The sequence below is a fragment of the Anser cygnoides genome, chromosome 4 (assembly GCF_040182565.1).
Source record: "Anser cygnoides isolate HZ-2024a breed goose chromosome 4, Taihu_goose_T2T_genome, whole genome shotgun sequence".
Taxonomy (NCBI): Eukaryota; Metazoa; Chordata; class Aves; order Anseriformes; family Anatidae; genus Anser; species Anser cygnoides.
Genome location: NC_089876.1, coordinates 75,878,027 through 75,890,606, shown reverse-complemented (window position 1 = coordinate 75,890,606; position 12,580 = coordinate 75,878,027). Strand labels below are relative to the sequence as shown.

The 12,580-nt window shown below is 51.6% G+C and overlaps 1 long non-coding RNA gene across 4 annotated transcripts; it reads right to left on the bottom strand.

Annotated features, from left to right (window-relative positions):
- Positions 1 to 105: 105 nt before the first annotated feature.
- LOC125183099 (uncharacterized) lies at positions 106 to 10,609 on the bottom strand. Of its 4 annotated transcripts, none has more exons than XR_010831291.1 (4): positions 10,517 to 10,609; positions 7,820 to 7,975; positions 1,568 to 1,695; positions 106 to 291 (listed from the first exon to the last, which is right to left on the bottom strand). It is a non-coding gene; the product is annotated as an uncharacterized lncRNA (long non-coding RNA). The 4 variants fall into 4 exon arrangements; XR_010831290.1 differs by having other exon boundaries at positions 1,568 to 1,690; XR_007164280.2 differs by lacking the exon at positions 1,568 to 1,695.
- Positions 10,610 to 12,580: the final 1,971 nt, after the last annotated feature.

The following is a 12,580-nucleotide window of genomic DNA, read 5'->3' as shown; positions in this document are numbered from 1 at the left end:
TTGGAAATGAAACACTGAAGCTTCTTGTTGTAGCAGGAGTCAAACAGGACATATTCATATTTTGCTTTCTTATTTTCAAATGAAACTCACTGAAAAGTTCACAAACCCACTAAACATTCACATTTTTAATAAAAATGGCATTTTTGGTGGAAAGAACATTCAGACTGATTTTTCATTGACTAGTGCAAGCTACCAGGGACTAGCACAATGTCTTCTTGCTGTTTCTCACTCCTGATTTTGCAATTTTGCTGCCACCCATTCTGTGGTCTTCATCTGCGTCCGGCCGGTTCACTGTGGAAAAGCACAAATGGAAACTCTTAAGACCCTCTTGAACAGAGCTAGGGGAGTAACAATACGCCATTACGGCTTATGTACGTATGCGTCCGTAGCAGATCGGGTAGCGTCCATGGCCAGAGCCATCTCTATCACAATGCACAGCACCAGAGCTGGTCCCACTCGAATTATTTCTCTTTATCTCAAGATACCTCCCTTGGCTTCCTTGTCACTCCCAAATCTGAGAAACATGCACAGTCCAAGAGCAGTGCTGTGCTGAGCCAGCAGGAGGTGCTCCTATAGCAAGAAAATCTGCCCAACAGACTAAATCATAGCTATGTGGCACCAAATTTCCTTGCCATTACAATATAGGAAGTCTTTGGCATACTCAAAAAAGGGGGTCCGGTATGGCAGGGAAACTGGTTTGAGCTATCCTACAGCAGGAGCCTAGACAGATGCAATATTTTTCTTGTTTTTAAGTTATTGTAATCAAGCATATTGCAAAAGAGGAAAAAAATATATGAAAATATGTTATTAGGTCCTAGTAGACTTGCAATTTCTGAATTTCTTTTACAAATGCCCATAGAGTATTCCGTCTTTATCCTCCCAAGTCACTGAGAATAACACATCAAAGAGCATGTTTGCATTTCTATAATAGATAACAGCATTGACATAAGCTTCAGGGTTCATACAAACTATAAACTGAATTACCAATCTCCTATCTCACATATTTATAAACTGTAAGTCAAGCCTGAAGAAAAAATTCCAACTCCAGGTGAAATAATTATGCTGGGGCTTTTGAAGAGTCACTTCTGAGCTACAGTCTGAATTCCGGTGGACATGAATTATCCTGTTGGCTTGCACCAGCCTCTGTTTGTGCAGCAAGAACCAGACAGCAGCCAGGCCTCTGCCGGCCACTGCCATGGTGAGGCTGGGAGCCCACTGTCGAGCAAGCCTGGATTGCCTGGAGCTCCCGCTTACGAATCTGAAAGCATAAAGCAAGACACCTTTCTCCTTGTACCTTAAGGAGAAAGAACACAGTTTCCCTTATTTCCAAGAGAGCTCATAGAAAGGGCCCATTTTTGGAGAAACCAGGCACCATACACCCTTCATGGACACCAAAGCATCAATAAAGCCAGGGCACCTTGCCCCAGAGGTCAATGCAGCAGGCTGAGCGCTTGCAAGAGATCACGGGGAACCGAGCAGTAAGTATGCCCTGACGTTGTGTCACTGGAAGAAGTCAACGAAAGGAGCTTTTCACCTCTTGCTATGAGCTGGGCCGAGCGTGACTCACCTAAACCACCGGGTGAGAGCGTGGTTCTCGCGTGAGACACACTTGAGTGAAACACCAGGTCTGGAGACGACGTGAGTCATGCGTGCAGCAGCTCTCTGAGCGGCCCTGTTCAGTTTTTGTGCACTGCACTGTCAGAAAGGAGAGCAAAGCAAGAAGGAAAACATTGCCGAAAAGGGTTGTACCGTCGCACACAACTACCTTCACTGAGAAACCAAAAACCTGAAGCCAGTGACACTCGTGGATCTCAAATACTGGTCTGAGCCACCAGCTCCAAGTCACGGCCCCTCAAAAGGTCTCTGCTGCTGCTGCTGCTGTTCAGCAGGCTCAAAAAGGGAGGAAAGACAAGGTGTTAGAGGAAGTAACAGCGTGGTCTGCGAGACAGGATGTTCTTGGGTAGTCTTACAAACAGCAACTGGAGTCTAAGGTGGGCACATCTCTTTGTAGACCTCATACAAGACCCCGATTTTGTTATGTGAACTCAGCAGGGCACAAAGATCGTCTGGTTCTGGACTATGTAACAAGGCGTGGGCATTTAAGGCACGGAAAATTACAGGGGACATTTATCATGGTTTTGTGATGAGGATTCAGACCTCTCCTCTTAAGGTCCTTAAAAAACGATCTTGTCAGAAATAGCTCTCATTTTTCACTTAGTGACTTTACACTGTATCACCCCTACAGTTCCTCCAGATAGCACAGATAAGAACAATCAATTTCCTTGCACCATCCCCTGTTGCATTATGCAAACACTGGAAATCCATTAAATCCAAGATTTTTAACTAACTTGCAACTGAAACCAACTAGGTTTTTTTGTTGTTGTTTTGTTTTGTGGTTTTTTTTGTCAGCTATAGGATGAAAAGCTTTTCTCTAACGTGTGGCTAATTCACTGAGCATTTACTAATTTCAAAACCTTTCCAGACAGACAGGACTGCTTCCAAACCAGACCAAACACAACGTACCTGAAGCTTTGCTGCTTGGTGACAAAATCAGCCTGTAATCCGCCTGTACTTTTTGGAGAATGCCTTACCCTCGCAAGCATGATCGATTCATGTTTGCTTGCTACCGCACCAGTAAGAACAAAGTTGGCAATAGGATTTGGGGTCGGATCGGCGAAAGGATTCTCATGACAATGGCAGCATTCACGAGCTCTGTCAAAGCTGCATGGTTTATTTAATTCAGCAAACACTTAGCTTTGGCGGCAGAGAACGGCAAAGCGATGTAGACAGAAATATTAAGGTAGAAGTGCAGAGAAAAAATTTCTCCTGGCTAGACCATGACTAGATTCAAAGGGAAATTGAGGGGGGAGAGGGACTTTTTTGTTGTTGTTTCTGGGTTGTTGTTTTTTTTTCTGAAACAGAGTCCTGTTCTTGTGCTGCAAGTGGCAGAAACATGAGGTGAGGATCATTAAGCGATGAAGGCTCTGAAGCTGACAGATTACAGGACAGATTTGGCTCAGCCTCTTTAACTTTGCTCCCCTGCGAACTGAAACACTGTTTTATTTTTCTCTTTGGAGACATTATCTAAGAGGATCAATACATGCGAGAGAAGCATGTTCAGCTTTCTGGGAAACCAAGACATGGCCCTGAAAAGACGCTCAAAAAGGCAGTAGAAAGTACTTGATTCTTGAATAGGTTTGTGTTTAAAAAATTGGACTGCGTAAGTGAAAGATGAAAAACTGTTCCAGTAGAATGTGCAACAAGCCCTGAAAATGGAAGTTTACAAACAAGAGCCCCTTTGTTCAGCGGTGCCATTTCATTTGGGGTTTGGAGGCTTTTTTTGTTCATTTCTGGCTCCAAATTGCCTTAAAAGAAACTAAAAATAAATCTTGCTCCGAAATCTGGCTGAAACATTATTTTTAGGTTACAACACACAAGAAAGCACATGAACATGATGAGATGGTACATTCGGCCAGCTCCCCTATCAAAAGATTTCCAAACTGCTAGCAGTATAGAAGTGGGGCAGATCTTTCCATGCATTGGGGAAATGCCCCCCACCACCCCAAAAATGAGGCTGGTCAATAACACAGTGGTGCATGGAGTGTTTCACATGCCTCTGCATAACACCTTACTGCCAGTTGTCTTAATTTTGATCTCCAAATGACTTGCAGCTTTCCTGCTTGTGCTACTCCATAACCATCATGGCCGGTGGAGGTGCTGGAGCCAGATCTTGCGCTGTTTGAAGGATGAAGGGCTTCAGGGTACAGCATTTGTAGTGAGGCTCCTTCACCTTTTTGGAGACATCACCCCGGTCCTCCCATGGGAATATCAGCAAAGCCTCCTGTCCCTCCTGACGTACCGCAGAGAATATATATACAGACAGCAGTCTGCAGAGGTGGGTTTCTGAGACAGGTGCTCGAAGCTGAGTGAGCAGCTTTGTGTTCTTCTAATGGTTTCATTTGGTTTAGGCACTTACGTCAAGGAGCCCTACAAACTTAGAAAGTTGTCCTTACAGTTTTTGTGTGTGTATAAGTGAAATAAATTCGTATTCCTGCAAAATTCCTGCCAATTAAACTTTCCCGTTACATCAACGTGTCTGAATGGCCAGATTTACTCACTGTTATTAAACCAATGGTGGACCACTTACAGAAACCCTCCTAAGCTAAGTAAGGATGATTAATTGTATAGCCCCACCATGCAACACAACAGGTTATTTACACAAACAGCAACTTGTGCAGAAGAAAACCCTTAAATTGAAAGGAAAAGTATAGCCAAGAAGTCCAGCTAAACTGCATCGCCCCACAGCTGCGTGAACTAAACTCCTACAGGACAAGGAGATAAAAACAAGTAAAATGCCTTGGGTCAGCAGATTCCCTCCCTTCCCAAGGAGAAGGCAGAAAACTTCAGTATTTGAGGGCTCAGAACCTGAATAATGACTAAGAGATACCGAAATCGGTGCATGCTTCAACACCAGTTGTGCACCTCACCTCAAGAGCCCTTCAGACAAGTGCTCTGCACCACTGCACCGACACAGGCACGAGTGACGGCTCTCCATCTTCAGGAGAGGTGGCAGAATCTGGCCTTTGGGTCATATGGGAAAGCTCCCCACCCCGCCAGCTTGTGCCTGCCCTCTCACAGCACGGAGCAGGGTGAGGGAGGACAGCGGTGGCTTCATGCTGGCGAGAGCAGAGAGCAAGTCACGCACATTGCACAAAGAACCAACCTCGCGTTTTCCCTGAGCTGGCACCAACACCACAATAAAGTATGGGGAGGTGGCTTTTTCTTTCCCCTTACTGAGTTCATGCTATTTTCAGGTGGGAGGCACACTCACCAGCTGGTACTGGAGCCCTGGCACATCTGGTTCTGACGACAATAGGAAGAGAAAGACGTGCCAAGAACACTTTACCTGAGCAAAGAGAGGAGGTGAGATAGGTTTATGCTGCGGAAATGCAGGGGAGCTGTGCTCCTGGCTCAGTAAGAGGAGGGCTGGACCTGACCACGGTGAGGTCTGCTTGCCTAAGCCACTGCCTTGGCCACAGAGATGTTCACACTGATACCTCTCAGGATGGTTAAGTGTGCTACACATCCACATACACGTACACACAGGTGCACATACATGTATTCAGACACCGGGATCGGAGTCCCATTGTGTTCCTCGCTGTGCAAACACAGAGGACACCATGGGCCAGTTCCAAGACCCAAGTCTCTGAAACCACAAGCAAGGATTAATTTTAAGCAACTGCTGCCAAGACTGCTGGAAGTATGTGCCTGAAAATCCTTTCATTGTCCCTTGTGTTGGAGGCCTTGAGATTAGTAATTAGCAACCAGCCTCCTTTGGCAGTGTTTTCTCTGCTTTACCATGCAACAATTGGCATTAAACACTTGCAGGTCTTCATCAATATTGTTGTCTTCTTTGCTGGTGTCATGTCCAAGTCCCATAAAAATAAGACGAAGGGACAGTAAGGGACCTTGGGGCAATTTTCAGCCCATCCTGCTGTTGCACATAACTTCGCAGGCAGAAGGGCCGTGCCCCCACTGCATCCAGCACAGAGGGAAAGACACCCCAGAGGGCAATTGCAAAAGCAGTGCCACTCTTGCGGTCAGACCTAGGATTAAGCCCCAAGCAAGCATTCAGAGAAGGTCCTGTGGACAACACAGGCTGTGCAGGCATCTCTGTAAGCAGGGAAGGTGGGGAGACCTTCCTTCGGACCCACAACTTCAAGCACAGGTCAGGGGTGCAGATGACATAAAAAGAGCTCATCGCAACTCTGTGCAAGGGCTCTGTGCAAAGCAACCGAGCTAACGGCCCCTAAAAGCTGCTTCGCACCTTTTCTGTGGATCCGCCTCTGTGGTCTGCCAGAGGATGTTTTCCAATGCATCCGTAATAGCTCCTAAAGCATCATTTCAACATCTATGTACAAAACCTCCTGACGTGTCAGGTTTTAGAGGACCACGAACTACCTTAAAAACGCAACATAAAATTAAAGAATTAACTGTTCACAGCTCCCGGTAGGGAATCCAGTAATTAATATACAGCTTAATCTACGACTTCTGCTATCCTTACACAGCTCTAGCACTTTGGCCTGCAGCCCCTTTGTTTTAATTGCTCTCGCTAAAGATACTGCTCCTCTAATGCAAAATAATCTGGTGAATCCTATGCCCGTATCAGGGCTAAATGCAGGGTTTGTTAGACAAAAAGACAGCTCAGCACAACAAGGTGTTTGCTTGAGTTTGAGGGAAAACAGAAAGGTTTACTGCAAGTCAAAATAATGCATTGAAAATGAAATTAAATGCCACTAAAAGCTAATTTTTATGGTTATTGAATATTGTTTTTGTTGTGGTCAACGTTTCATGGATAATCTTTTGTTAACATATAATAGTGAGCCACAACTTGTCTGCATGCCAGTGTTACCCTCTTTAAAGAAATATAAATACCGTGCAACACTTCTGATCTTTCTTATATAAAGATCATTTTTTTATGAAACACTATTTAGATGCTTCATGGCCAGCAAACATAAATAAATGTTATTAAAAGTAGTCTTGGCTGAGAGAGAGGTCTGAAAGACTGAATTCCTCGAGGGAGAAGCAAATAAACCAGGGAAAGTTTTATTTCATTATCAATGTGGTAGTGGCATGCACACATCAGCTGGTATTAATCTTGGTTATAGCTTGAGGCTAGTGACTGACGGCATGCTGTAAATTCAAATTTGGAAGGAAAAAAAAAAAAAAAAGGTGATCCTCCTGATTAATATATTAAAACTCATTTTAAGTTGGATCAGATTGCAGACATCTGACTTTCACGTCACAGCAAGTGTTTGGGTTGGTTTCCGCTGTTTTGGTTTTTCCAGGCCGCTTTCTTCTGCTGCGTTACGTTCCTTGTGCCGGGACGGGCTTCCTGCGGTTGGAGGTTTAGGGACTTTTTAAGCCGGAGGTTGTATCCAAACGGTCGTGTTTCGTAGCCAAAATGAATTTGCCTAATCCTTTTCAGAATCCATTTATAATTCAGGCCTCCATAACATTCTATGGCAAGGAGCTTCATAATTTAATTACACATTGCATGAAAAGGTAGTGAAATTAGTAAAAGTTATTACGGTCTCTTAGCCAAGGAGAGCATTATTAGCTGGAGTCCCTTGTTTTGTTGAGAAGCCTTGCTGGGTGGGAAGGAAAGGCTGCTCCTGCTGCTGGTGGTTTACCCAGACATGCAAGTTACTCTTGCTTTCGGCCGGGAGCATGGAGGAGAGGAGGCAAAGCAAAGGCATGAGAGAAAGCAGGGCTTTCTGCTGGGATATGAGCAGCCGGGGACAGCCGAGTGATCAACCACGGACCCTGGCCTGCCTGGCTTCCCACCTCCGCAGGCCGCCCGTCCTGCCTCAGCAGGGCCTCACCCCTCACACAGGGCTTATCCCTAGCAGGGCCAGCACCCGCAGCTCTGGCTGGACTCAAGAGATATTGCAAGTGGCTTTTGCCCACATCCATCCCTTTGTTCCGCCGAGCCTTTGGTACAGTTTCGGAAATATTTGACTGAAACTGCACAGGCCACGGAGGCAGCAGCCTGCAGGAGCTGGATGTGGCCCTCTGCGCTCCCGTCCCCCTGGAGGTGCACGTCCTTGGACTGCTACCAGAGCCTGAACCATGGGGCTACGGTGCTGAGATAAGAAGGCTCTTGACAGCACCACAGGCTCCTGAAAACTCCTCTCTGGCTACACCACAGGCTCCTGCAAACTCCTCGCTGCGTTTTTCTGTCACTCGCCTAGCAAACGCTGAAGGGCCGACTGCCCTTCACCCACTGCCGTTCAGCACCTCAGCCAGGCAAACCGACCTCTGCTGCTTCTCTGGGCGGCGAGAGCCGACGCTCGACAACAAATCCCAGCTCCAAGCAGCTTCCCCAGCACGCAGGGAAACTCGCCGCCTCACTGCCAGCTCCCGACACTTCCCACGGGGGAGCGTTTCCCTGGTCCTCTCCTTCTCCATCCAGCTGCGTGTGCACGGAGGACATGGTCAGGCAGAGGTCAGGGCGTTGGAAAAAGAAAAAAAAAAAAAAAATCAAACAGGAGTCACGCACGCGGGGAGCACATTCACCACATTGCTGAACTGTCTCACCAGCCCGGGAGCAGCCTCCCACACGCCCGCACCGCCGGTGCACAGCTGCCGCTGGAGAGCTGCCCGCGGATCCGCCGCCCTCCCACCTCTCTCAAGGGACCTTCTCTGGAGCCACCAGGCGTCTGCTGGCCACGGGTGGCTGGGCACGCAGGAATCCTGTTGCCTAAAAGTGAGGCAGGGTCCACAAGGTGCTCCGAGTGTGCCTTGGGAGTGCAGGTCAGTGTTTCCAATGCCAGAAAAAAAAAAAAAAAAAAAAAAAAAAAAACCACGCTGGTGCGGTGAGCTCTGTGTCTTAATTCTGTGTTTGGCAGGATACGTAAATTGGGTTAGGTTGAGTTCCAAAGTAGGCCTAGCTACAGCCAGGCCGAGGGCTTTTGCAGAAGGATGACTTCTCCACAAAGCGCCCTGCACACTTCTGGGACTATAAATACTAATTATGCGCCGTACCAGCGAGCACCGGTAGGAAGAAACCTTTTCAGCCCCAGGCTCCCAAGAATGTGTGCACAAAACCACCAGCAAAAGCCCTTCCGTGCCTTTTCCCTGCTGCATGCAAGAAGCCACAGCGTGAGGTGTTCACCGACGTTTCTGGTCAGGGCCCCAGGAGCTGGAGGTGCCGACCTCACTGGAGGGGTCTCTAGTTGTCACCCCCCGGCTATGGTATCCTGCCTCTCCAGGATGGGGAAAATCACCGCATATGGGCCACGTATAGCATTTATTTATCTGGGAGCACAATTTCCACCTCTGAGGAAGGAGGACATGTTGACGTAAGTGGGCAAAAGTGCTACTCTGCAATTAAAAGGCTTTCCTTCGGCTGGGATCTCTCCTAAGAGAGATGCTGCGTCCCACACAACTCCTAAAGTTTGGGTTTTCGAAGGCCCCCTCGGGGATGCGGTACCGCGCTCCCTTTGAACATCCGCTCAGTCCTTTTAAAAACCCTGGCCTCAAAATCCCAGCTGGGGGGCAGCGAGCTGCTGTGCTCTTCCCAGGTCTCACCTTCCCTCCACCGCTCGGCGCGCGTTGGGCGCTCGGCGCTGTGCCTCCCAGCCCTGCCTTCCCTTTCATCCGCACGCTGCGGATTATCCCATCTGATGAATCATCGGAAACAATCCTGCGGTGGCACGGCGCGATGCAAGGGTTACTTGGCAAGCTGTTTCGTGTCACCGTTTCTGGGAAGAAACCGTGCCGTTTCCCCCTCTCTTTCGCGATGCGCCGTGGAAGAAAGCAGCCCCTGAACTGCTAACCGTTTAATCTCAAAATAAGATAACCTGAGGTATTCACGAGAGCTGAGCCACCACTGCCTTCGTCTAAACAAAAGTTCTTACAGCAGAAAGCACGCCGCTGGGATTTGCCCATTCAAATCTCATAAAGCCCGTGTTGCCGCGCGGGCTAAGAAAACCTGGCTCTTTAAACGAGGTAATTCTGGGCTAAGAACATTAATGGCATCCCAGAACTGGAAAGCTGGATGTGTAAATTAAAAAGCAAAAAATCACATACACACTCTTAATATCCTAATACCTATTACACGCGATCTCTTTCAAAGTAGCTTTCGGTGAGAAGCGCGGTTATTCTTTGCTATAGCTGCTAGAAACGCAGCCGGGATGCCCTTTGTTACAATTTTGAAGTCGCATCCGCATTTCTGAAAGAGTCGGGATCACCGAGTTTCGGCACGGATTAATCCCGTATTGTCTCTTCCTCTCCCCAAAGCACAGATCTGTGGCAAGTACAGCACCGTTCCCCCCGCTCGGCAGCAGCATCCCCGTGCTTCGCCTCCCCAAACCCGGACCCAAAGGCGAAGCTGCCAGCTTTGGGGTCAGCCCAGTAGTACCCACATCTGGTGGGGAAATAAACCCGGGGGGGGGGGAAGGACATGACGGGGGGTGGTGTTTCCCTGGAAAACCTCCCTCCAAACTCCCCCACCGCCCTGAGGAACACGGGGGGGGCTTTCCTGCCTCTCCTTGCCCCGCCGGGGAGGGCACGGAGGGGGCGCAGCCCCCCCGGGGGGCTCAGCCCCGGCCGGGCCGGCCGCAGGGACGCGCCGTCGGGCGGCAGCTGCAGGCGGAGCCGCTCGGCTCCACAGCCCGGCGCTTTGAAACAAAAGGCTTTTTTTTTTTTTTTTTTTGTGTGTCCTTTAAGAGAAGAACTCCAAACGCACATTTGCAGAAATATATGTTTTGTTTTGCTTTTTTTTTTTCCCGGAGAAAACGAGCTCCATCCCTCCGCTCCCTCCCCACCATGTGCGCAGCGCTCCCTCCCCCCTTTTTCTCCCCCGCGTCTCCGGGCTGGATTTTCTTTTTTATTATCATTCCTTTAATTATTATTATGACTTTTTTTTTTTTTCTCCCCCCCCCCCTTATTTCCACGCACGTTTCGGCTCCGGCTCCCCAAACTCTTTGATCTCCCCTTGCCGTCTCCTTACCCGGAAGAAAACCCTCGCCCGGCTCAGCTGGGAGCTCGGCGCACACGTGGGCGCCCTGGCGCGCCTCCATGCTCCTGCCAAATTTAGTCGCACAAAGGGCCCGGGGGGGGGGGGGGGGTCGGGGGGGGGGGGGGGGGATGAAAGGGGCCGCCGGCGGGACATCAAAGGCTCCGCCGTCCCGCCCCGGTCCCGCCCTCCCCTATATACCGGGCGCCGGCGGCTTCGCACGCAAAGGGTGTCCCCCCCCCCTCCTCTCCTGGCCGGGCTTGGGGCACCCGGGGGGGGGATTTGGGATTTGGGGAGCCTGTGCGCCCCCCCACCCCGCTAGGCGGGCCCTGACCCCGCTCCGGGGGTCGTCCTGCGGGGTTGGCATCGGGGGTCCCGTCCCCGTCGGTCGCGTCCCCCCCCTCCCCGCCCCCCCCCCACCCCCCCTTCCCATCCCCGACCCGAGGGGTGGGGGCTGAATTAAAAAAAATTTAAAAAAAATAAATAAAAAAAGAACAACAACAACAAAATCACCCAACATCACTACGCCGGCGAAAATAACCAAAACGGGCTAAAACGTTACAACGCCCGAAACGGGGAGAAGAATAACGATTTAAAAAATAAAAAACCCCAAAGAAGCCACCCCCCGCCCCAAAAGATGCCCGGAGTGCACCGAGAGCGGGCGGCCAGCCCCCCCCCCCCCCCCCCCCCCCCCCGGCAGCCGCCAGCTCTGCGTCGTCTCCAGTGAAATCTGGCGTCGGAGCTGAGGTTTCCTGAGTTTATCCTCTTGACATAAATCTTGCCGGTCTCCACCCCCGCCGCCCCCTTCTCCTCCTGCGAAGCCCGGCCACCGAAACCTGCTCCGGGACCGGCCCCAGAGCCCGGGACGGGGGTGCCGGGACGGGGGGGGGGGTCCGGGGGGTGCCGCCCGGCTCCGGTACGAAACGCAGCATCCCCGAGGTGCCGCTTGCTCCCCGCTTGTCGCCTCTCCCCGGCCCTTTTCGGGGTTTGCAGTTCCCCCTTTTCCCTTTCTCCGTTATTTATTTTTGGTTTGTCCGGCTGGACGAGCCGCGGCCCCCCCCGTGTCCCCCCCCCCCCCCCCCCCCCCCAAGGTTTCCCACTACCTGCTCCCCGTCCCGGGGGGTTGCGGCTCCCTGGTCCGCAGCCGGTTTTTAACCACTCGCCCGTGGGAAACACGGGGTTTTGCACCAAAAACCCGCGGGCAGGGACATTTCGGAGTGTCCCCACGGGGGGGGCCAAACGGGACGGCCACCCCCGGGGTCCCCGCGCCCCTGCTGGGACGATTTGGTGGGGGGCGTGCGGGGGGCGAACCGGACCGCCCCGACGCCGAAACCACGGGAAGCGGTTTGCAGCGAAACGCGCGGATTTGCTCGCTGATATTTTCTTAAATTTTGATAGATAGGTGGATAGATTTTTAATTATTAGTTTTTTTTTTTTTTTTTTTTTTTTTAACGCGTCCGTACCCGGCGCCACCGGGGAGCTAACGGGGCAGCGCGACTTCCGAAGGGACGGGACGGGGAGGATGGGGGGGGGGGGGGGGCACACGGGGACACCCACCCACGGCTCCCCAAAACGCCGGCCCCCCCCTCGCCCCCCCCCCGGTCCCGGTGCGGCTCCCCCCGGCGGCTCCTTTCATCCCCGCCCCGACGGCGGAGGCAGCGAGGGAGGGCGGCGGGGGGGGGGGGGGGGGGGGGGGGGGCGGCCGCTTTTTTCCCTTTCCCCCCCCTTTTTCCCCTCCCTTTCTCCCCCCCCCCCCCCGGGGCTGTTTCTCCCCCCCTCCCGGGCCGAGCCGAGCCGTGCCGAGCCGGGAGCCGCTGGCGAGGCGGCGGACAAAGACCTGGGGGGTGCAGCGTTGTGCCCCCGCCTCGCCTTTTGTCACCCCCCCCCCGTTTTGTCCCGTCCCCCCCCCCCCCCCCCCCCCCAGCCATTTTAACCCGGGCCCGCCCGGGTGGCTGCGAACTTCGGGCGGGGGCACGGCTCGGGCCGGCTCCGCTCCCCTCCGCGACCCCTCAGAGGGAGCCGGGGGCTCGGGGGGGGGGGGGGGAGGTTGTGAGGGGG